Source organism: Panthera tigris, chromosome D1 (genome assembly GCF_018350195.1).
Source record: "Panthera tigris isolate Pti1 chromosome D1, P.tigris_Pti1_mat1.1, whole genome shotgun sequence".
NCBI classification, from domain to species: domain Eukaryota; kingdom Metazoa; phylum Chordata; class Mammalia; order Carnivora; family Felidae; genus Panthera; species Panthera tigris.
This window is the reverse complement of record NC_056669.1, coordinates 3,237,781-3,264,380: the sequence shown is the minus strand read 5'-3', so window position 1 is coordinate 3,264,380 and position 26,600 is coordinate 3,237,781.

The window sequence follows — 26,600 nt, the reverse complement described above, 5'->3', positions numbered from 1 at the left end:
TCCTTCCGTGGTCTGTGATTTTTAGGTCCTGTGCTATGGGTTTGAATCATGTCTCTTTTCCTGTTGACAATATCAAATGGATATAGATCCTTAAATCTACAGTGTATTTATTTAAACAGCACAGAATTGTGTTTTATTTTTTAATACATTTTAATAATCTGTGTCTTTTATTCAGAATGCACAAAAAAGTAATGATATTTAACTTAAACATTTATATTTAATTTGGTTCAGTTCAAATCTGACATCTTGCTGGTTGTTTTCCATATGTCTTATCTGTTTTTCTTCCTGCTTTCTTTTGAATTGAGTATTTCTATTTAGTATTGATTTGGCTTATTACTAGCTATACCACTATTTTTTAGAAGTTGCTATAGATTTTACAATGTACATCTTTAGTTTATTACATTTTACTTCCAAATATTATTCTTACATAAACATAAGTAGCTTAATGTTGGGTAAGCGCAAGCATGGCACTGGGAACCAGTATAAACACCTCTTTACGTTCCTTATGTTTCCTGGACTAGTAGAGACATATTTGGGACATGACAATGCTGAAGCTATTCATTGTTATAGCAATTACTACACCTACGGTCACACCTACTGCCACACCTAGCCACCCTCGTTTCTCTCTGTTCTGCAGAAAGTCATGAGTCTAGTCCTTGTGTATCTACTTCCTGAAGGAAATTTACCTGTCCATCGTAATTTTTTTTTAAATCACTCTGTATTCTGATATATATAATTTTAATCACTAGGTATCTATGTGCCACTTATTGTGAAAACCAGTTTCCCATAGGAGGAGGGTTAGGGATGTCTGGAGAGTACAGGAGAGGAGGAGGAGCTAAATAAGTTTAATGGAATACACTGCCTTTGAGCTAAGGCTGCTACAATGGTGCATACCCTCCAAAGTTAGTGGCCATGCAGTCCTTTTAAGACGTGGTAGCATACCTGTCATTCGTTGCCTGCCTCAAACTCTAGACTTCTGCCAGTTCCCTTCTTACTGTTTTAATCTCATAATATCCCAGGTAGTAGTCAGGATTATGACTCATCTATGGGATAGTCCCAATCTAGCAACCACACCACATTCCCAGCGTTGAACACCTAGGATAGCCTCAGATCTTAAGAATAAGCTGAAGACCATTATTATCCAGACTGGATAATGGAATGAAAACTTTGTGTTGTCTTAGTGTAGAAAATATAAAATAATTTGCAAGTTAACCTTTGTGTAGTGCTTTGTAATTACCCAGTCCTTATGCTCTGGGGGAGATATCTCTTGGGACTTTCCCTTTGTGGTATGCTCTCTTTTGTCCCAGTGAATATTCAAAGTGGAGAATGTGTTCCCATATTTTATTGCCATATGTATATGTATATGTATATGTATATGTATATGTATATGTATATGTATATGTATATATACACACACACACGTATATGCATATATATAATGTATATTTATTGTTTTTATATACATATATGTATATATGTGCATGTGTTTTTATATGTATATGTGTGTGTATATATAAAATATTTATTGCTTTATATATACATATGTGTATATATGTATGTGTATATATAAAAATATATTTATTGCTTTATATACATATATGTATATGTGTGTGCATATATATATGCGTGTACATATATGTGTGTATATATATACTTTTCTCAAAACCTATTATGCTAAGTTAGCATTATGTTTAGAATTGGAGAAAACATCTTTAGATGTTTGTAGAAAAAAGAAGTAAAGGTGTGTCGCTAATGGTGTGTGTATGTGTATAAGACAGAAAAAGAGCAAAAAGAGATACAAAAATGAGACAAAACGAAGGGTATAAAGTTGGTAAACAGAGAAAGGACAAAATTAACTAATAAGGAAGGATATAAGGATTAATTTACTCATGTTATTTCCTACGGAAATAATCATCTGTGAGAGAATATGCATGGATGAAGTTAGTCACTAACTTTCGGACTTGGTGGTCCCTGGATATAGCTTTCCTAATTAGTCTAGATTCTGCTCTTAAGCTCTCATGGAGACTTTTGTCTGCCACCCATGATATCATGTAGTAATTACCCACCACTGTGTAACAAATTGCCCCCAAAATGCAGTGGCTTGACACAACAGAGAACTGCTACCTCCCCATTTACATGTGATAGGAATCCAGGCAATATGTAGCAAACAAGACATCACCCAAGGCTTCTGTCTCATTGGAAGGTTCCATAAGAGGGTCAGATCTGCTTCCAGACTCATGCACAGGGTGAGCTGAACCCTGCTCGTCAACTAGCAGGAGTTGGTGCATCACTGGTTGTTGGCCAGAGGCTCTGCTGACTTCCTGAACATGTGAGTTTCTCCACAAGGCAGCTCGCAACACGGCAGCTAGCTTCCCTCAGAATGAGCGAGAACAAAGAGAAATGGACAAGATGGAAACCGGTCTTGTCATCACCTGATTTTCCAGAACACACCTCATCGCATTTACTTTATTCTGTTTATTCGCATCAAAATGCCAGGTTTGGCCCCCCTTTAAGGAAAAGGTAGTGCACAAGGCCACAACACCACAACATTGGGAAGTGAGCTGTAGTGGTGGCGGCCAGCTACGCACAGCAATGAATCCTTTTCTAGTTACACCAGCTAAAGTGGTTTCTGCTGGACGCAAACAAACCGTAACCAGAGCACTCACAAAGCCTCATGGGGGTGTATTCTGCATGCTCGGTGACACCACAGATGCCAGTTCCAGGAGTTTCTTCATTCACAATTTCGTGAGAAGAGAGGCACAAAGGGACGTCTACACCCTATTCATGACCCAAATTCGACCAGTCTGGATGGTCTCTGACAAAGAGCTCTCTGCACTCCCACTGCCAAGTTGGAACGCTAGCATGGATCTCAATGCTCAAGGCACTGGCCTGCTTTGTATTGGTCACACTTAACGGAGTGGGCCTTCATTAGCTGTGGCTCTCTATTTTTCAGAGCTCTGATATTCTGAATTCTGACATGATTCTGAGAACTCTTTAAACAGTGCCTCTTCCTCTGAGAGGAGATAAGATGAATTTTGGCTTCTATGGTCTTCACACCTTTGCATCATGATTGTGACTATGTGATGTCACATGGCAAAGAGTCCCGATGGATGTAATAAAAGTTACTGATCAACTGACCATAAAATAGGGAGACCATCCTGGATTGTCTCAGTGGACCCAGTTTAATCACATGAGTCCTTAAAGACAGAGAACTCTCTGGCTGGAAGCATAAGAGATACAGAAGAAGTGGGAAAGACCCCAAGTTTCAGAAGGTTTTGACACCCTCTTGCCGGATCTAGACAGAGGGCCATGTGTGAGGACTGGAGAGAGGTCACAAGGTGCTAGGAGTACCTCCCAACCTACAGCCAGGAAGGACACACAAACTCAGTTCTACGACACATGGAATAGGATTCCGCTAACGACCTGACTGAGCTTAGCAGTAGATAATTCCCCAGACTCTGCAGTAACAAACAGCTCTGTGGACACCCTGGTTTTAGGCCACTGAAACCAAAACTGACCTGCATAACTGTGAATAATAGATGTGTGTTGTTTTAAGCCACTATGTTTGTGGTGATCTGCCACAGTATCAGTAGTCCACTAACATGGCTTACATGCTAGACTTCGTTATTCTCACCTACTCATCTCTTATTCTCTCTGTTACCTCCCACCTCCTCATTTCTTCCTGCTCCAATCTAGAGAGCACTTACCTTTCAGTTCACCAATCTCTCGTCGATGGGGTATGTGTTTAGCTTGTCCTTTGAGTTTTTATCTCACTAACTATACTTTCTATTTCCGGCTCACAGTCCTTCATTGTGATTGTTTCATGATGATTACACATCTCTCTCTTCATGGATTTGTTTGAGCATTCTCTACAGTGATCATCTGTGGTTTTTACCTGAATATCCCAACATCTGGGAATCCTTCTGAGTCTGAATTTCTGGCTTCTTGTTTCAGCCAACCTCCATTCATAAGGGGTTGTTTCCTAGTGTGTTTTTAATGCTCATCTGTAATTGTGTAATTTTATTTCTTGATATTTCAGGGAGTCTAAGGACACTTTCCTCCAGAATGTGTTTTGTTTATATTTCTAAAAAAGACAAGTGTCCCTTCAGATTCACTCCCTCTCAAGGGCTCTGGCTGACAGCAAGTGACTTGATGGAATCTCACATTCAGCCCCCTGGCAACCCCACTACAGAAACAGACCTCTGCAAGCCTCACCCCACCTCCTGGTTCTCTGCCAGTCCAAGAAAACTCCTTGCTGTGGACCACTGTGGGCCATTCGTCGTCACCTCCTGTCTCCAATGCCCCAACCATTCAGACCCAACTCCTGCCCTTTAAGTTAGAAGCAATTTCTCATAGATTGGGAAACATTACCATCTTGCCTTTGTGGAGCATAAGAAAGTCCTAGAGAGGCTTTTCATTCCCAATTACATAAGTAGATGCCCAGACAGTGACTTTCAAAGCAAGGTATATTTCAAAACTGCCTGGAAGTCACATTCACTGACTCTATATTCTTGGGCAAGAAGCTCATTTTTCTGGAAGTCTCCATTTCCTTATCGGCGAAGCTGCATCCAAATGCCATTTTTCCCAGGTTGCTGGGCAAGAAAGAACAGAACAAATATTAATCCTATTTCTTCCCCTGGTACTTAGTTGGATACCTACACCCAACAGATTCCAGAAGCATGTCCTAGCACCTGTGGGAGACCTTCTTGTCTGCTCCAGACCACATTCAATGCCCCCTTCTGAGACCTCACAGCACTGTTGGTCTGGGGTCCTCCCCTGACATACAACCTCTTCCTGTGCTCATGCCTATCATCCCCGAGTTATTTTGAGCTTCTTAAGACTGGGATCTGGGTCCTATGCTACCTGCTGATGGTGTCCGCATTTCCTACCACAGTCTAGGATGGAGCGCAAGCCACATATCACAAAGAGCCCAGTCTTGAGTGAGGGGCCCCTCGCACTGGGCAAGTCTCTGGCCCACTGCTACTTAGCATTCTAAGATATTCATTAAACAGAGACATATTGTCTAACATAGAGAGGCATTTTAAAAAGAAAATTAAATAAGGGATATGAAGAATTGGTAAGTACTTTATGAATAAATACCTTCCTTCAAGACTACTGTCAGTATGATGGCGGTCACTCTCATTTGTGGCCAGGCAATGATTTTATACATATCATACTAAAATGACAAAACAAACATAGATAATAGCAATGACACAGATGGGGTAATTGTACACAGAAGGCAACTAAGCCTATGATGGGTAACTAACTCTTTCAGCGTCCCACAACAGTCAAGTTAACCTGAACAAGGATTACCAAACCAGGTAGGCAGGAAAAAATTCTAGGAAAGGAAAAATCTCATATTTGATTAGTGTTCCCACTAAGTGGGATTCACTAGATGTATTCCAGAAGGTATATACCTAAGAATAGACAGAGGAATGAATGATGAAAAACTGGGTCTCTCAGAGGGTTCCAAATGATACAGGTTACGTCTAGGAAACTTGTGCCTCCTGTATCCCATCCGTTCCCTGTACCCGCACAAATCTGATCATAAATCTGAACCATCAGCAGCAAATCAAATTCCAGAAATTGGACACAGGCCTAGATCTAAATTTTCAAGTCATTACCTGTCATTTAAAAGGCTGCTTTTCCTTTGTTCCATCATTCATTTGTTACATGATCATTAAACCTGAATCCAAATCTCTACCCAAACAGTGGTGGGAAGTTCCGATTTCAGCCATTGACGGAGGCCCATCCTCTTCTTGAAGTCTGACCAGATTTACACATGCTTGAGTAGTCTCCAAAAAATGAGGGGAAAAAAAACCCTATTCTTTCTATGCAAACATTATAATCACTGACATCTTTATTAAAGCCAGCATAGGACTCTGAGACCCATTCCTGCTCTACTGGGCTTCCAAAATACCGAGAACCAGGCCTGACTTTGGCAATCCTGGTGCCTGTGGTTTTGCTTCCTACAAGTATGGCTTGACCACAGTCCATGGAAAGGACACACGTCACAGTGCTTCCACAGGGTGGTACGTTGTCCCGGATCAGTGCAGGGCTCCAACACCTCTGTCCATGAGACAGAAACTCTGTTATGATGAGGATATTCTTCTTCTCGCTCTGTTTTCCACAGTGACATTCCTTTCATGTGTGTGCGTGTGTATATGTGTGTGCATGTGGACCTTTCTTTCTTTCCAGAACCCCGTGTCTTCCTGGACATTCCGAATTTCTGCCTTGCCACAGATAGTCCCTATGACCAGAGCACACAGAGTCTCCAGTTTAGGTGGGGAAGTAGGAAGGGAAGGAAAAAATACTTTGAGAAAAGCACAGATTATATTTTCTACTAACACTGCTGAGACAGCTGATCTTCTTCCCAAAGAAAGTAAACGCCATTTTTGCCAAGAGTACAAAAGTCAAATAGGTGACCCACGCATGGGTCAAATGTGAACCACAGACAAGCTTTGTTTTACCTACACAGTGTTGTAAAACAACAGTAAACCAGTTGGAACTGTATACATATATTTCTTTAATTTACTTTTTAATGGTTATTTATTTGAGAAAGAGAGGGAACAAGTGCATGTACAGAGGGGGGAGGGGCAGTGAGAGAGAGCCAGAGTGAGAGAGAAAGAGAGAGAATCCCAAGCACACTCTGCACTGTCAGTGCACTGTCAGTGCAGAGCCAAACGTGGGGCTCAAACTCATGAGCCATGAGATCATGACTTGAACTGAAACCAAGAGTCAGACACTTAAATGACTGAGCCACCGAGGTGCCCCCTTTATATCTATAAATGACATAAAAAGCTCGCTCAGGTAGCATATTCCTCAGCCCGCAGGCACCTGACCAGTGGCCCCTGTCACAGATTCTAAGGATAGACCAAACTATGTCGCACATGTAAACGACTAGTGAAAAATGCCATTCCTCAAATCTTCTGAGAATTTATTTTCCTTTTAACTGTTAAAACATCAACTAATTGTTAGGAACTAATATCTGTATTATCATCTAGATTTGCCTCCAGTTTTCAACAAGTATATTGATGAAGCAGTTGGCCACAGAGTTCATTTTTGAAATATTTAATTAAACATGTGTTGTAAAGACCACGGACTTTCTCCTTGAAGCAGCTTTATCTGGCCCCTCTATATGTAATCCAGTCTTTCCCCTGGGTTAATTTTCTTCTCCTTAAACGTATTACTCTTTTTTTTCCAATTCTTTTTAACGTTTATTTTATTTTTGACAGAGAGAGGGGCAGGGGAGGGGCAGAGAGAGAGGGAGAGACAGAATCTGAAGCAGGCTCCAGGCTCTGAGCTGTCAGCTCGGAGCCTGACGTGGGGCTCGATCCGACGAACCGTGAGATCATGACCTGAGCTGAAGTTGGACGTCCAAAAAACTGAGCCACCCAGGCGCCTCTTACATGTATCACTTTTAACACAAAGTGTTTTCTGTGCAATCAATGAGTATTTTTGTCTCTCTCATTATAATTTACATTCTATTGCAGCAGGAATTTTTCTCTGTTTTGGTCACTACTCTATCCCCAGCATCCATAATACTGTCTGGCACATAAAAATGGTTCTTAGTATACTGTTAGGCTGAACACTTATGTTGAACGACTTGATGAAATCAATAGGGGTTGTCACATAGACACACAATATTTGTTGAATGCTTCCTCTAAGCTAGGTACTATTTTAAAGACTTTTAAAATACTCATTATACAGTAACACTACAAGATAGGAATTATGGCGAAACCCATTTGGCAGATGGGGAAACCGAACTGTAGTTAAGTTCCTTGCCTGAGATCAGCAGTTAATATTTCAATTCAATCATTCTGGCTTCAGAACCCATGCCCTGTCTCTGCTATACAGTGTCCCTTAAAATGTAGCCATCTGAAGAGGAAGAGCCTCAGATGAAGAAAGAAAACACTTTCATTCCTGGAATCAAAGTGCTTCTCAGGAACACACATCACATCTGTGGATGGAGGTGGTTATGAGCTTAGATGAAACACAATGGAAAGGAGTCAAGATGTCTTATCTACCTCACACACGTTAAGATGGTGCTATCGAAAAGAAAAAGACAAATAAACAAAAACCTAGAAAATGGCAAGCACGAGTGAGAATGTGGAAAAACTGTACTGTTCTGCATTGCTGGTGGAAATCCCAATGGTGCAGCCACTACGAAGAACAGTGTTACAGTTCCTCAAAAAACTAAAAACAGAATTACCCCATGATCTGGCAATTCCAGATGTGGGTCTACAGCCACAGGAAATGAAAGCAGAATGTAAAGAGATATTTGCACACCCATGCCCACAGAAGCATTATTCACAATGGCAAACGGCAGAAGGAACCCAAGCGTCCACTGATGGATACAGGGATACGCACAGTGCACGCATGTACGCACAATACTACTCGGCCTTGAAAAGGACGGAGATTCTGAGACAGGTACCATGTGGGTGAACCTGGAAGACATTCTGTTGAGTGAACTGAGTCACCCACAAAGGGACAAATACTGTTATGATTCCACTTGTACCAGCTTGGTAGAGCGGTCAGATTCGCAGAGACGGAAAGGAAGGAGATGGTGGCAGAAGGCAGAAGTGGGGAGTTAGTGTTTAACGACTGTAGTTTCAGCTTCCCAGGATAGAGGGTTTTAGAGGTGTGGTGACAATGTCTGCACAATGTGAGGATGCCACTGAGCTGAACACCTAGAGATCATTAAGACGGTAAATTGTGTGTTTTGTGTATTTTACCACAATTAAAAAAAAAAGAAGTCTTAGAACTGGATTAAGTGGACAAAATCCTGGACACTTGGATTAACTATCTAGCGAAACCTCCATGAAGAGCAGATTCTCTAGTACACATATTTCACTCTATGTGCACGTTCTTATTTGTTTTATGGTCTCAGTTCCCCAAGCAATGGAGGCAAATGTCTTATGGGAACGATTCCTGCTACAGTCTCAGGTTCAGTAACCAGAAAATGTCTTGGGAAATGAGAATAATTTAAAACTTCTTAGGACATAATAATTACTAACATGGATATGTAGGTGTAATCATTATTCCTCAGGCTGTGCACACACACTGCCTTAAAAGATAGGGACCCCTTGTTGGCCAGTTCAGCCGCACATCAAAGGTGAGTGTGAGGTACCATGGCTGGTGAGTCTTTTTCAGCTTAGGAAAAGGATGCCTTCCTCTCTAGGCTTGATGAAAGACTCACACAGGTGACCTTGGGGTGGAGGGGGAATAGGTGGAGGAAAGGAAGGAGCTCAGGGAGCCTTTTACAGCATTTTTGACGTAGAAGATAAAGACCAAGAAGAATCTGAAGCTCTATAGCATCCTGCTATTATTTTCCTAGTCTCATCTGAAGCTGAAGCTATGAATCACCCATGGATGAGAATGGGGAAAGGATGGGCATCTGCAGCTGTTGTTCCCAAAGGAAACAGCCTGTCAAACCCTCCAGAAGGCAAGAGATGGGTGTATCAGAGCAGAATGACCTCTGACTTTCAGGAAGCCAGCAGAGAAATCATGAAGTCAATTCTCCCAGCTCACTCAAGTGAGCACACACAGATGATGCTAAGATCCGAAAGAATTATGGGCAGTAGATGCTTCCACATCTTGCCTGCAAGATTCAAAGGTAGTAGATCATTCTTCAAGACTACTGACCCCCATGGAGATAAAAGTTTGGTTAAAAAAGATGAGAACGATCACTTTCCTGTTGGTGAACTGGGAGGGAAACTGTGATCACTACTTGAAGTCTCTTTATGCTTCTAACAAAGTCCTGAGAAAGAGAAGTCGACAGAACTGTAAATGCCTCGCTGGGTCAGATGTCCTAGTAACAGAGGGACTGATGCCCCAGGGAGAGGTGGACAGAGTGAGAGAGGAAAATGCCAGAGTCATGGATAAGGCTTGAGACCTGACTGATGGGGAAAGGATGCAATACCTACCAGACACTTATTGTATGTGCCTGTGAAGAAGACAGACCCTGACCTCGCACAGAAGACGGGGCTGCACTCAGGTGAGGTCCAACGGTTCAAGCTCAGGTCCAAGAAGTGACCGTATCTTGAGCCCAGGATCTATCATCTTCATGCACCTTGTCAGTTTAGAGCAGAGTTTCTTTCATCACAGGCTCAGACCCCATTCTTATATGTGTGGCCCAAGTGCATGTTCTCTAGCCTCTACTGTTGTGTGTCCCTGTGCCTTTTCTCTTGCCTCCCACTGCTGATCACAGTTCCCCTCCAGTCCTCTGCAGGGAGCAGCTCTTTTACTGTAGTTCATTCAGTCTAAAGGCCTTTATCCTGAATCCTTTGATGCAATGTACATCACTCGTCCCGGAGCCCTAGGAACTCATGCATTTATTATACAGTGATGGCGGAATCATCAAAGAACAAACTGAGTATGTACATAAAATTAAGTGTGCATAACACAATCACATGTGCATTAATTCACACATGGATTCAGTTTCCTTGTCAACTCTATTGCTCTTTATTTTGTGTAATACTGGATAGTGCCAGTCTGTGGGTGGAAATCGGAGGTCTACCTCCTTTACCTCCACTCCCCCTAAGGTCTCATTCCAGGTTCTGGTGTCTGAGCGGCCCATTCTTATCACCCTCTGCTTCCTCTACACAGTCAAGATGGGGTAGTTGGTGGGCTCTCTGCTGTTCCCAAAGCCACTCAGGAAAAGATGATGCTATTGTGGGAGAAAAACTATCTGCTTCTGCAAAGCTGGCCAGTGTCTCCAGGGGCCATCTATCTTAAATAAGCGTCTCACTCTGTTAAGGTGCTTGCTTCTCATCGTCTCCTCCCCAACCCAACTCCATCAGTAACAGCGAAGGCCCTGGATGACCATATTCCAACTGAGAAATCCCTCCCCCTTGTCTTTGCTTCTTGTTATAGGCTCCCTTGTAATCCTACAGACATGCATACATCCCACTTTGTTGCTACCAGCTCCTGGGTTCTGCTGTAATGGGAAACAAAGCCCTCAGTCAGTCTTCAATAGCATCACCTCTTGGTCATGCCCTCACCTTTTTGCTAGTTTTCCAGAACCAGGTCTATGACAACGACCCAAAGTAATAAACCTTCTTTGCTGGGAGAGTACCAGAGGAAACCCATGCACAGATACTCTCCATTCCCAGAAAGAAAGCTTCCTCAAAAAATGTTCATGAAAGTACTGACAATAAATACAGCCTTTCAGGACCAAATGTGCACGGTGGAACAAGATGTGGCTTGGTACCTGAGGAATGAAGATTTGTGGAATCAGTACAGTGTGAGGCACATCACGGCTCTGCACTTTTCAGAGCCGGGAAATAGCCATTAATTCCAACTAGGCTGCATCTTCCTTGCGCATAAAGTAATAAATAATAAGGTATTATGTTCCAGAAACCTTGGGAGGGTTTCTACTTTGGTATCTTATTCCAATAACTAAAAGTTTCTGGCAAAGACTGTAGCAAGGGATGCAAGGCCAGGAACTAAGACCAAACCAGGCATTGGCTTTACCATGTTTGTGCACTGTCGATGAGTTTCTCATTAAGCTAAACTAAAACTTAATGTGGTTCTCTTCCTTTTCGAATTTGTTGGTCATAATTGCTGGGGAAAAAAATACTCTGGGTAGACACAAAGTACAGCAGGTGAAGATTTCTGGTGCTTCCCTCCACTGAGGGGGTCTGTGCCAGTGCGTATTTGTGAGACACCAGAGAGCAGGGCTAGGGCCCCATTGTCATATATGAGCAGATAGCTTCTTAGTAGAAACACATGTTGCTCCAGGAATCGCGCTTGGAGGGCGCTTCGGCAGTGAGCTCAGTGATTAAGAGCTTAGGTCTCAGGTCAAGACAGGTCCATCCTAACCAATGAAGTCTAAGAACATAGTTCAAAGCAACACCTTTAGCTCTCCTGCCTCCCATGTCTCTCAACCTGATGGTCATCCACAAGCATCTCTTGTGTAGTTTAGAGCCCCCACTTTTGAAGCCAGAACATCCTCTGGGAAATACCTGTGAGACCCCCTACTGAAAATGTAACAACAGCTTCCATGGCCTTTAACACAGTTGATGCCTTCCTCTGCGGGGCCTTGTTGCTTACCGAGCGCCTGAAGGGGGCACATTAACCCTTGTGCGAAATCCTCTGTTCAGACTTTCCCCTCATTTCCGTTTCTGTGCTTACCCTCTCATACATGGTCTCCTCTTCTCTGAATGACATTCTCCTCAGCCCACCTGTCATACTGAAGTCACCTGTCACTCGTGCATGAAAGCACTCCCTGACCCGGGCTGGCTTATCTTGCTCTTAGGATCTTCCCCTCTAACCACAAACAGACTTTTGAGGTCTTTACTGTGTGCTGTCATTCAGAATCCTCTCACGTAATCTTCACATGAGCCTTATGATGTTACTATTATTATTATCATCCCACTTAAAACAAAATGTTTAATTTGCGAGAGAGAGTGCTTGGGCACAAGTTGGACTGGGGCAGAGAGGACACAGAGAATTCCAAGCAGGCTCCACACTATTAGCACAGAGCATGACTCAGGGCTCCATCCCATGAATTGTGAGATCATGACTTGAGCCTAAATCAAGAGTTGGACATTCGGCCAACTGGGCCATCCAGGTGGTCCCTATCATCCCTCTTAGAATAAGTAACATGCTCGGTCCTACCAGGCCAGTAGGTGAGAGAGCTGAGGCGTTGATGCCTGTCTTAAACCCAGCAATCTACAGTGAAAATAGAGCCATTTGCCTCATGAGCATAATACTTATTTAGGTTGGAGTATGTTCAAACCTTTTTTAATGTGGTTATTTGTATATTTTTCTCCTAAAGTAGATACATATCCCCATAAGGATATTGGATGCCATGTCAATTTTCATTCACTGTGCTCACCTTGGCCACAAGCACATCCTATCATAGACAACTTATTAAATAATTCCTAAAAAAAGACTGATGATTGTTTACGTCTCTGCGGGTAATTTTACTGATGTGCACAAATATTTGTGAGTGTGGAATAAAGGATATATTTCTATTAACCCTCTCTTCCCAAAAGCACAGTGAAAGGCTTTACGAGGTACAATATTTCTATGATCCCTGACTAACCTAATCTCTAAACAGGCTCCTTTGAGAAACTTCATTCATTCACCCCAGGCTTGCGACTGGGGTCTGTACCCTACGACTGGGTGAAAGCAAGGGGATCGCTTGAGTACATGCTTCTGCGAGAAATCTCTGCAAGTCTCCCAGGGGAGACGCCTCTTACTCATACTCTTCTTTTCCCATAGCCTAGGCAGCTCTGACCTTGACGGCTTCACATGAGGTAACTGTCACACCTTGGAGGTCAGTTTAGGAGCCACCCAGACACGCCCATTTTAAGAGATGAATTTTATTTTGGGACATCAGCAAATCCCATTATTTCCAGATAGTCATGCCTTGAAATGGATTATTAGCCGGCCTACGAAAGGAGTTGTCAGTGAAGACTGCCCAGCACGTTTGGGAAAATAACGCTCAGCATTGGTAAGTATTTTAATTGCTTTCCTCTTTCATCCAGAAGCCCATTCTAGAAATGACTATGGTATACAAGGCTCCCCAGAAGTGGGTCCTCCCTTGCCAGTAGTGATTGGCATTTCCAAAGCAACCACATCCTTTGGAGCCCATGTCACTTGGTATTACCCACAGATCCATAAAGTTGATAAATGATGGAAAGACAATGGAGATTTCTGAGGGCTGACACCAAGCTTTACTCCGAGATGCTCCCTCTGAGCTGTCTCATCCCTCCCTATGGTGGAAGTTTGCATCTCTATATTTTCCTACATCACATTCTCAAATCCAGACCACACCCCGAGTTCCCAGCATCTGTCTTTAGCTGCCTACTATACATTGCCCACTGTTTGAACTAAACATGACCAAAGGTCAACTCATTACCCTCCCACAAAGCTGTTCCTCTCTCAGTTGACCCTGTGCACAAAGGGATCATCATCCACTCAGCATTTCAAACAGAACTTCGACTCACCCTGGACCTTTCTTTCTCCTGCAGTCCTAGCATCCAAGTAGTGGCAATTTGTTTATTCTTTATTCCAGTGTATCCCGATATCCCATCCTCCCCAGCATTATCCTATGTTATTGGCCATGTTCCTACAGTACTGTGTATTTCCTCCACCACAACATTTATTGCCATTTTATTTTCTAAATCCATTCTTCTTCCCCACTAGACTTCCGTTGAAGACAGTGAATGTGCTGGTCTTATTTGCAGATGCAGCTCTGTCTAAGAGTTTACTTAGTACTGCTTCTGCTGCTCAGTAAACTCCAATATGTTGTATTTTCATTTCCCTTTGTCTCAAGAAACTTTCAGATCTCCCTGGTGATTTTTTTAAGTTTATTTATTTTGAGAGAGAGACCATGCAAGGGTGGTAGGGGCAGAGAGAGAGAGAGGGGAGAGAAAATCCAAGGCAGGCTCTGCACTGGCAGTGTAGAGCCCGATGTGGGACTTGAACTCATGAACCATGAGATCATGACCTGAGCCAAAACTAAGACTCACATGCTTAACCGACTGAGCTGCCCAGGCACCCCTCCCTTGCGATTTTAATTAGACCCACTCACTGGTTGCTTAAGATTGTGTTATTTAATTTCCACACCTTTTTTTTTTTTTTAATTTTCTCAGTTTTCTTTTTGCTATTTATTCCTATTTCTATTCCATGGTGGATGGTGGTTGGAAAAAAGATGCTTGGCATGATTTCAATCTTCTTAAATATGTTCATACTAGTTTGGGTGGGGCTTGAGATTCTACATTTCATTTTTTTAATGTTTATTTATTTTTGAGAGAGAGAGAGTGAGTAGGGGAGGGGCAGAGAGAGAGGGAGACAGAATCCTAAGCAGGCTCCACGCTGTCAGCACAGAGCCTGGTGTAGGGCTCGAACTCATGAACCCCGAGATCATGACCTGAGCCAAAGTCAGATGCTTAACTGAGTGAGCCAACCAGGCACCTGAGAGTCTACATTTCTAAGGATCTACGGCTAATTCCAGTACTGCTGGCCTATAGATGATCTCTGATGATCAGAGCTCCAGTGGATGCCAGATTTCTGCAACACCGTCTTCCAAATATGGGACACCCAGAACTGTTCCCAAGTTTGAAATAGATCGAGGACCATCATCATCTAGGCCCTAATGTTGGATAAATGCTGTGTTGCCTTCGTGCAAGGATCAGAGAATTTGAAAATTTCTTGTCACCAGTACTTGTCATCCAGTGGTACTTGTAGCCGGATGAAGGTCAAAGAATGTGTCAGATGCATGCTTCTTGGGATCTTACCTTCTTGCTGCATTTATCTTGCTATCAGGTAATAGAGCCACCTGAAGGTGAATGCTTAATCTGATATTTACTGCTGGACAATGAGTTTGTTATATCAGTTTTCAAAACCTACTGTGCTAGATTAGCATCCTTTTCAGCAAGAGCAGAATGTAGCCTTGACTGTTTGTGGGAAAGAGAGGCAGTGGATTTAAATGATGGTGTGAATGTGTGAGTGTGAGAGTGTGTGTGTGTGTGTGTGTGTGAGGAACAGGGGGTAGGGGAGAAACAGCAGAGAGACAATGATGGAGAAGAAAGGAGACCGTAAGAGAGGAAGAAACTAGCAGGATGGTCACCCCAACATCTCCTTCATTCTTTTCAGTAAGTAGCAAAAAGTGACAACAGTCTGCTTTGTGGAAAACCACACGTGGGTGAAGAAGTCACGAGGATCCCTGTGGTTACTTCTTTAGGGGGCCCAGATAATGCCATTAACAAAGCCCATGGGAGGAACACTTTGCTTTCTTCCCTTCAATCTCAAGGGAATTGTTTGATTTTTTACAAGTTTAAGTCACAAGTACCCAGACTTCAATAAATGGAAGGAGTAGGAGGTCATACAATACACAGACCTCAGTGAAGACATTTATGTACCTGAAATGAGTGTCTTAGTTCTTAATAGCGATTTTTGTGTGTATTTTACGTGTTCCTCCCTGTACTACCTCGGCTGCTGCTTATCCACAGAAACTAAGCCTGCGTATCCCTGCCAAATGTAGTTTACCTACCATTTAATGATCTCTTCAGGGAGCAGTGGAAGAATCACAGAGGAACATGTAGAGATCGCTCAGACAAAAGCAAAACAAAACTCAAACAACAAAAAGCTCGTAGTCTGACTAGGCAGGCTAGACAAACACTTCAGGGATTATTCAGCAGCAACGCCTCAAGTTAGTGAATGAATATTGTGGAGAGCAGTGGGGAATAAGTCTGATAAGACACGTTAGTGTCATAGTTTCAGCCTTTAAAACCTAAGAAACGAAGGTTGTATGGAGATGCATGGGCTTTTACAGATAAATTAACTTATTATTCTGTTTAGATAAGACTTTGGTTGCTAACCTAACCTGGACATGTATTCAAACCCACCTCTGCTTCACCCATGGTGGATGTGTGATTACCTGTGCCATTAATCTTAGCTACAAATTTTTATCTGTATGGAGAGTTAACACTACCGATCTCATAGTGTAGTAGGCTTACATGAGATGATATGATCTATGTAGGAAATTAAGCAGAGGGCTTTCCGCACCGTAACTAACTGCTCACTAAAGATGAGGACGGTAACAACCATGAGGGTCACCTGAATTGTTTCAGCGGAGATGCTGCTGAGTACAGAGATGGAGTCTGGGGACCTGCATGCAGGTAGCTTTTTCGGGAGGGGTTCCCAGGAAGCAGTAAGTAGTGAGGGAGCTGGGAAGGGAGGTGAAAAGGAGAAAATCACCCAAAAACGTTTCATTAATGCATTAATTCTTATTCCCAGCAACCAGAGTTCAGTCTCCCTGAGGGATCCTCTTGAATAGTGTAGAAGCTACCTTATAGGAACTTGGGGGCAGTTATCCACCGACTACTGCCCTCCATTGGTTGAAGTTTGCCTCCAGGGGGGAGCCCATACCTGCACCCACATTTCTGGGAGCGTGTGCTCACCTCTGAGCACCCATCCCTCAGCTCTCTGGTGACCATCTCCAGGCAGCAAGGCTTGTTGGCTCCATGTGGGACACTGGTCAGGAGCTGAGCTCTCCACCTTGGGGCACTCAGATTAGGCAGGTTCAAGGGCTGTGCATGTGATGCGGATTTTCTCAGATCCTCAGTCCAAATCAACTCCACATACTACACTGTTTGTGAGGCGTGTGTTGTATTACCGATGCCTTCAATTTCTTTTCTTTCTTCATCAACATAACTTCTAGGTCAACCTGCCTCTGCCCTTGAAATGGATGTGATTCTTCAATCTTTCGAAGTCCTTGCAGAAATACACTGTTTGGCTCTTATGAGAACTTTTCTCTTATGACACTTCTTATATTCCACTTGCATTATAGATAGTTCGAGAGTTATATGAGGGTAATGATTAACATTACTGGATACTTGCTGTGCAACAGGTGATATTGATTTTCAAGTATTAAATTTAATCCACCAGCTTCTCCAATGCAGGTTGTTTCCAACAAGGGAAATGGATACTTGAGGTGGATAATTATCCCCTCATTCATGACACCACTGTAAGGTGTTGATGTTATTAAGAACGGCTAAGTCCAAAGTCTGGTCTTTAATCTCCTTCCTCAGCAGAGGCCATAAATGTGAACACCCCACAGGCTTGGCAAGAAGCATAAATCACATGAATCATGTTACGTGGGGACAGGCAAACCAGGAGAGCATATGAATACGAAATTGTAGCATATGCGCTGGGTTCCAGGTAATTACTCTTCTGTGGAAATTCATGAAAGGGGTCCTGTAATCCAAGACTTTATTTAAAATCTCATAATTTTGAACTTCTGATAAATAATCAACACCAAAAGAAACCAAATCCATGAGGGTCAAAGAAAACACATCTGTGCTCATGAAGGGAGCCTGGAGGTCCCAACGTTTGCCTTCTGTTCTGACTGGCGGCCTCAGCTGTGCTACGAGATTATGGGTCCAAGGGACTGAGACTTCCCCTCACTCCCCGGACCAAGGAGGTCATCTCTCTGACACTGTTCCCTCAGCTGCAATGTGGAACCATTAATGTCTGTGTTCCTTTCTAGGGCTGCTGTGGGAAGTATCCCCAGTTGTGAGACTTGAAACAGAAGCATATTTTCTTGCAGTTCTGGAATCCAGAAGTGAGCAGGCCACGCTCTCTCTACAGCCTCTGACACTCCTGGGCTTATGGCCACGATGAGCCTCCCATCTCTGCTTTCTTCATCACACCAGTGTCTTCCCTCAGTGCATCCCGTCTGTGCTCATGTGCCCTTCTGCCTCTGTTCCCCAGTCTCTCTTCTTTTCATGAGGTCACCAGTCATACTGGGCAAAGAGCTCGCTCTAATATGACCTCATCTTCACCACTGACATTCGCAAGCATCCTTTTTCCAGATATGGGCACATTCTGACTTACCGCGAGATGGGACTTCAACATTTATTTTTGTGGTACACAATTCGAACGGTAACAAAATGCCTAATTCACAGGGCCGTTTTGGAAAGCAGTTATTCTTTGTTTTTACACTGTGTTTCCTCATTCAGAAGACTCATATTTTTCCTCAGTTCTAGACATTTTTCTTTAAATGTTGTCTCTCATCTATTTTCTCAATTATGTCCTTCCAGAATTTTAATCAGTTGTATCTGAGACATTCTCATTTCATCCTTGATATTTCTGAATCCCTCGCTCAAAACTCTCAGCTCTTCACCTCTGTTTATTGCATTCCACATAAATTACTTGAATATATCTTCTAGATCACTTAGGTTCTCCCAAACTTTGTGTACCTGCCTTTCAACCTAGCCACTATTAAGTAAAACTGATAGATTTCCTTTACATGTTCCATTTTCATTAAGTTGCTCTGATTTTCCTTATAAAATATTTGCTTCTTGCTCCCTTTATTTGAGCCTCTCATACACTGCCATTCTACACTCCATATTTGATTAGTCCAACATCTGAATATCCTTGGGCAATGAATTTGTGTTTTCTTGTTTCTGTTGATATTCCCATCGTGGCTCACTTCCTAGTGTTCTTTCTGCTTACAGACAACACACCAGTTGAAGACCTTGCCCATCTCTCCTCAGGGATTTGGCTCCACTGCTATTTTAAGGTCATTAGTTCTCCCGCATGGAGGTCCCATTTCAGTTATTTTCATGATATTGTTGATACAGAAATCTGATGCATAGAGAACACACCTCTCCTGTCTGCCGACTAGTCCTGACAAGCTCATTGTTGTTCTGTTCCAGCCCACGATGTCTGTAGCTTGTTTTTCCCACCCAACCCTGATTCCCAGGTACTTCCATTCCATCTCTAGAGGTCAATGCCCTGGCCACTCAGGGCCCTGCTCCTAGTTCCAATGGGACAAGCAATGCCTCTAAGAGCATGTCCTACTAAATTATCCATGTTATGATACATGGGGGTCTTGGAAAAGCCTCTAATTATTCCAGATATGATATTAGGACACTCAACAGTGATCTTTTTTTTTTAAAGTTTATTTATTCTGAGAGGGGGGGGAAGCATGAGTGCAGCAGGGGCAGAGGGAGGAAGAGAGGAAAAATCCCAAGCAGGCTCTACACTGAGAGTGTAGAGCCTGATACTGGGCTTGAACTCACGAACCGTGAGATCATGACCTGAGCTGAAGTCGGAAGCTTAACTTACTGAGACACCAAGGAGCCCCTGGAGTGATCTTTAATATAGGATATATATCACAAATATCTAGGATTATTTTGATGTATTTATAAACCTAAGCCTCACCCTTGGAGGTGCTGAGTTAGTCATCTGGAGTGAGCCTGAATATCAGTATCTCCAAAAGTTTCTTCTAGCAGAACCAATGTAGAACAAGTATAGTCATACCTCGGAAATGTTGTGGGTTCAGTTCCAGACCAGCACAATAAAGTGAATACCACAGTAAAGGGAGCTGAATGAATGTTTGGTTTCCCAATGACTATAAAGTTATGTTTACACTATACTATAGTCTACTAAGTATACAGTATCATAATGACCAAATGAACAAACAGAAACAAAAAGAAATCCAATGTAATCCTTAATTACAAAATACTTTATCGTTAAGAATGCTAACCGTCATCTGAGCTTTAGTGAGTCATCATCTTGTTTGCTGGTGTAGGGTCTTACCTGTCTGTTGGTGATTGCTGACTAGTCAGGGTTGCTGCTGAAGGCTGGGGTGGCTGTGGCAATTTCTCAAAATAAGATAACAATGAGCTTTGCTGTATCAACTGACTCTTCCTTTCATGAACGATTTGTCTGTAGCACAGGAGGCTGTCAGACAGCATTTTACCCACAGCAGAAGTTCTTTCGAAAGTGGAGCCCATCCTCTCAAACCCTCTGCTTCTTCATCAGCTAAGTTTGTGTCATATTCTGAATCCCGTGTTGTCATTTCAACAATCTTCACGGCATCATCACCAGTGGATTCCATCTCAAGAAACCACTTTCTTTGTCTTGTCTATGAAAGGCAGCCCCTCTTCTGTTCAAGTTTTATCACAAGCTTGCAAGCATTCAGTCCCTTCATCAGGATCCACTTGTGATTCTAGCTTTCTTGCTGTTTCCACCACATCTGCCGTGATTTCCTCCACTGAGGGCTTGAATCCCTCAGTTATCTGTGAGAGCTGGAATCAATGGTTTCCAAACTCAAGTTAATGTTGATGTCTTGGCCTCTTCCCATGAATCACGTTATTCTTAGGCATCCAGAATAGTGAATCCTTTCCAGAGGTTTTCAGTTTACTTTGCCCATAAATGTTAGATGAATCACTTTCAACGGCAGTTGTAACCTTACGAAATGTATTTTTTTAATGTTTATTTTTGAGAGAGAGAGAGAGAGAGAGGGAGAGGGAGAGAGAGAGAAAGAGCGCACACCACTGGGGGGAGGGGTGGAGAGAGGAGACACAGAATCCAGATTCCAGGCTCTGAGCTGTCAGCACAGAGCCCAATGTGGGGCTCAAACCCACGAACTGTGAGATCACGACCTGAGCTGAAAGTTGGACGCTTAATTGACTGAGCTACCCAGGCGCCCCTTGAAAGAAATCTTTTTATTATGAGGAGGAGGTCTCAACGATGGGCTTAAAATACTCAGTAAACATGTTATAAACATGTACAGTCATGCAGGCTTTATTGTTCCACTTACAGATTACAGGCAGAGTATGTTTGGCATAGTTCTTTAGGGTCCTAGGATTTTCAAAATGGTGAAACAGCCATGGCTTCAACTGAAAGTGAACAGCTGCATTAACCCGTGACAAAAGAGTCAACCTGTCCTTTGAAGCTTTGAAGCCAGGCATTGACTTCTACTCTCTGCCTATGTAAGTCCTAGATGATATCTCCTTAAACTAGAAGGCTGGTTCATGTACATTAAAAATCTGTAGCTTAGTGTAACCACCTTCATTAATTCTCTTAGCTGGACCTTCTGGATAACTTGCAGCTTTGACATCAGCATTTACTGCTTCACCTGGCACTTTTGTTATAATGCTGACTTCTTTTCTTAAACCTCGTGAACAAACCTCTACTAGCTTCAAAATCTTCTTGTGAAGCTTCTTCACCTTAGGCTTTGGCTTAAAGAATGTTGTGGCTTGTTTGAACTTCCATCCAGACCACTAAAACATTCCCCATATCAGCAAGAAGCCTGTTTAACTTTCTTATCACTAGTGTGCTCAATGGAGTAGCACTTTTAATTTTTATCAAGAATTTCTCCTTCGTGTTCTGTCAAAGAACAAAAATTCAGCTGAGTGAATCTGAGCATCAAACTGGCTTTCATAGGAGATTCATGAATGGTGCAGCATCCCATCTAGCAAGCAGAGAGGACCACAAGGAAGTTTTACAAAGTGGGAAGGTTTTTGAAGGAGGGGAGGGCAAAGAAATTATTAGCAGAAGAAAAGACGTGTTTCAGGCTAGGTCACCTTCCCTCAGAGAGGCCTCGAGAATGTTAAATGACATTTCCAGAATTCCCCAGTTCACCAGCCTCCAGCCTGTGGCCAACAGGGTCCTTTGAATTGGGATCTGGGAAAACTTCTATGACCTGTTGATGATAGGCTTGAGTATAAGGCATTATACTTATAGTAGCTTGTCATTCTAGCCTGAGACAACAGGGATCAGCAGAAAGTTGTATACCATTAGACACCAGGCTGCAGGTGACTATCTCATGTGGAGCCAGTTTATGTCTTTGCCAAGGGGGAACCGTGAACAGTCAGCAAGACCAGAGGCATTTGCTGAGGCCAGGGAAGTTCAGCAGTTGTGGCAAGTTCAGAAATTTTGAGTTGGAGGATCTCAGTTCTCTCAACCTTGTCTGACGATTGAAGTGATGGGTACAGAGGCAATTCTACATTCAACATCATCAGTTTCACATGATTTACCCAGTGAAGTGGGTGCTGCTTCCATCACTGGAGATCACGGACAGCAAACCCCAAATGGGAAACACATTTTCTACCTGTTTCTTTGGCAGGTGAGCACATCAGCCTTGCAGCAGGGGAAAGCTTCAGCCCATCCAGAAAACAAAACCACAAGAAGAACATATCGGAAACTCTCACTGAGTGGTGTTCAAAGGGTCCAGACAAAGAAAGTCTGAAGCTTCTGGGACCAAAAAAGGCTTTCTAAAATGATGGACATCACGGGTCAGACATTACTGGTTGACAGTTTCTGCAATTTTATGGAAGTCTCCTCACCAATGTCTATTCACAATTTGGGTCACCTTAAATACATAGTGCATTTAAGTGCATAAAGCAGAATTCCAAAAACCATAAAAAAGTGAGGTTTTCCAGAAAGCTGGGGAGAACCAAGTGGTCATGGTGGGTTTCCCACAGCCCTGGCTCTTCATTTACAGGTACTGTCTACGCATCTGGATTTCTCTGGGTCAGGAGCAGACAGTTGCTGTGGTGAAGAACGTCAGGATGGCCGAAATCTGACACCCTGGGGTCGCTTTCCGCAGGAGCAGAATGGACTTGATCCACATGGGCCACAATATTTACCTGTTGCTGCTACCCTTGGACAAAAACCAGCAAGGGTATTCCTTAACACTTGGTTAGGTTCTGTCCTTTTACCATGAGCCTCAGTTTTGATGACAGCAGTTTCAGAAAATAAGAGAATGAGCACAAGTGATAACATTATATCAGGACATTCCAGATTTCTAGGGATTTCACAGAATTTCTAGAACACTTACACAACTGAACAAATACAACATAGAGGGAGCTTAGTATCAATTCGCATGTGTTGATACTTTCCATGTAATTTAACATGTCAATCCTGGTTAGTTTAGCAAATCCTTTGAAATGTTCCAAAGACAGGGCACCTGGATGGCTCAGTAGTTTGAGTGTCCGACTTAGGCTCAGGTTGCAATCTCACAGTTGGTGGGTTTGAGCCCCATGTAGGCTCATTGTTGACAGTTCAGTATGGAGCCTGCTTCAGATTCTGTGTCTCCCCCATCCCTCTGCCCCTTTCCCAGCTCACACTCTCCCTGTATCTCAAGAAAAAAAAAAAAAAAAAAAAAGAGTACCTGTGAAATGTTCCAAGAAATACTCTGGAAAAATTCCCAGAGTTATTTCCAGGTCAAAAGGACTTCCTCGAGAATTCAATTTTGGGAAGTTTTTTAAAAATACCAAAATGGTTTAAAAAAACAACAACAAAACACTTGTCAAATAGGACCATAAGTCACTGAAACAATACTTTATCTACTCAACCACGGTGACAGTTGAAGATTTGAAAGGGCGGGCCTATGCCGGCCGACTCCATCTTGTTCTGTGTCCTTCACCTTGACCACACCTCCTCCCCTTGAGTAACCCCCCCCCCACCTGCCTAACGGGACTAGGACCCTTCCCCAGGACCCTTCCCCAGCCAATCGGCTGAGGCCACAGCCATTACCTCACCAACTGCCCCTAGGCCCCAATAAAACCTTTGTCCTTTTGAAACTTGCTCTCTCTCCCTGGTATCTCACCGCTGCATCGGTGCAGGTAGGGGATTGAGCTCGAGCTAGCTCGAATAAAGGCTCTTTTGCTTTTACATCGGACTCGGCTCCCTGGCAGTATTTGGGGATCACGAATTCTGGGCATAACAGATTTTGCAGGCAAACATAGGACAGTGAACAGTTGAGCTAACAAACAAAAAAAAACCAGAAAACCTTAGATTTTAAGTGAGTTCAGTTTTTTAAGGAATCAAAGACCTGATAAAGACACATAAAATTATTCTGACAAAACCCAGAAATATTTTTTTGAGGCATATTACTTAAAAGGAAAACAAACAAAAAACTCTTATAATCTCTTATCAAAAGCAGACCAATACTCCGAGAAAACTTTGTCCTACAGAGAAAACCAATTTCTAATTTTGCACCAGTTTACTTTTTTAACTAAAATGCATTTTAATATTAGCCTGACTGACCACACATTAAAATTCCTTTGCAAAGAATCTTTTTTCCACCAACCTTCTACAACTTTCACTTTTGCATTCAGGTTTTGTCCTATGCTTTTCCTTATTAGTAACTACTCTGTCACTATTTTATCCTAGTTGGACATGATCTAAATATTCCATAAATTTCTATCTTTTACTTTAATTTAGCAAGACTCTAAAGTTTCAAGTTAACAAAAGTTTTGGAAAGCTTTTTAGAGTACATGTATCATAAAATGTAATTGTTGCCAGAAGTTTATCTATATACTCTAATTTCACTTAAATCTAAATTATTCACTCCCAGAAGTATGTTCGGATTATCCACAAAAACTTCATGAGACATCAGACAACATCAGCCATCAATGTAGATTATTTTTGCTGGCAAATTATAACAGGTAACATGAATATAACTAGTAAATTCAGGTAGAATAAAACCTGTTTAACTGCAACTCTCAACACATGACTATTTTAATTAAACATACACACTTAAACTAACGTTACTGAAGATTATCCCAGGTGATGTGAACCTGGAAAACATTTGGGTTAATTTCTATTACATCTCTGAGAATTTTTATGAATACCAATTTATGTAAGTGCCTGTTTGTTTAAGACCAATAAACTAAGAGAGTGCTCTTTTACAACATTTCAACAAACCCTTATGGAGGTAGAAAGGAGCACACACATATAGGGACACATGAACATACAGACAGAGGAAAACCAAATCTTCATAGCTCCCATTTTAAAACCACTGCCATGAACAAAACTCACTCATCATCAAAGTTGGATTTGAATTCGTTTTTCTGGTATTTGGAAGAAGTTAGGATTTTCTGCTAGATGGTTAAAGATTTTGCCACTCATGTTTGTGGAGGAGACACAAGATCTGTATTTGTCCTTGACAGGTCCAGTTCCAAAAGACCTTTCCCCCTTTTGTTTTTTTCTTGATAAGAATTACCTCCCTCAAATTTGCATTTTAAAGGGATGGCCTTGATGAGAGTCCCAGAAGAGGGCAGGCAGATCATTTACCATTTCAAAGGCACAGGAATGAAATGATAGCCCCTCCTAGAAGGACATTGGTTCCCTAAGGCCAGAGTTTTACAATACTTGAAATCTTTGGGAGATTAAATAAGGAGGTTTTAGAATTGGTAAAATATGTATATATATAGAGAGAGACCCAAGAGTTATCCACAAAGAGGACACAAAAAGGACCAAAGCAATTCTCGCACAGAGAGTCGGGACACTGGGGCTCTCTTTGTCTAGGAGGCAACTTCATTCTTTGTGCCAGCACAGGCTCAGTGGGTTTGTACCCAAAAAACAGCCCTGAGCACAGCGGTGTGTAGTCTTTTATGCAATTTCTACTTCTGTGTCTCCCATATATGATGACACATATAGTCTGAGTGGACACACTCCAAGTTAGAGTCGTGTCAGAGCTACGATACGTGTACAGGAGTTGACTGGGCCATACTGCATGCTGCCTTCCTTTGTTCTGTGAAGGCCTCCACCACGTTCCTTAGGAAGGGGTTCTACCACAGGACCGCCCGCGCCAGATCCAGAGCTGCTTCCAAAGACAGCCAAAGAAAGAACCAACAGCCTGCACATCCCAGGCAGACAGAGAGCCAAACCCAATTCCTAAGACACAAAAGCACGCAAGTAAGAAGGCAAGAGCTATTCCCAGGAGAGAAGTGATCACTGACCGGTAGATCTGAATTTGGGACGGAAGGGACGTCGAGTTTTATTTCCCTCTTTCAGGGAGGCTTAGGAGGGAATCTGTTTCCAAGAACTTTTAAGGATCCCCACCCCCAAACCCACGCTTAAGAAATTCCTTAACTATGGCCCTTAGTGTGGCCTTTGACCAAAGAGTAAAAAAGACCTGCAGAGGACAGCCTGTAGCCCAGGGTGGTCTTACTTTACAAGGCAGCTGTCTGCCTAATTGGTCTCTTCAGGGTGGATACAGCAGTCTTGTGGTCTTTCTTTGTATGTACCTTTCCTCTGTTTACTTTTGCGTTAGCCTTTTGTAATATATCTTTCGACAAAACCACTTTGGAATTTTGAAAGCTTCTGGAGGATTCTGTATGCCAATCACAGTAAGTATCCCATTCTGTTTGCTTAATTGGGAACCCTTGCTTTCCAGCACACTTCTTAAAAAATCTTATTTAATTAGAATGTTCCCCACAATTGGCCCCTGTAATTCTAGTTTACCTTTAGCAAAATTTTTCCATACTGCTAGATAATAGGCAACTTCCAGGACTACAGTTTTCTTTTGTTTTTTTAAGTTTATTTATTGAGAGAGAGACAGA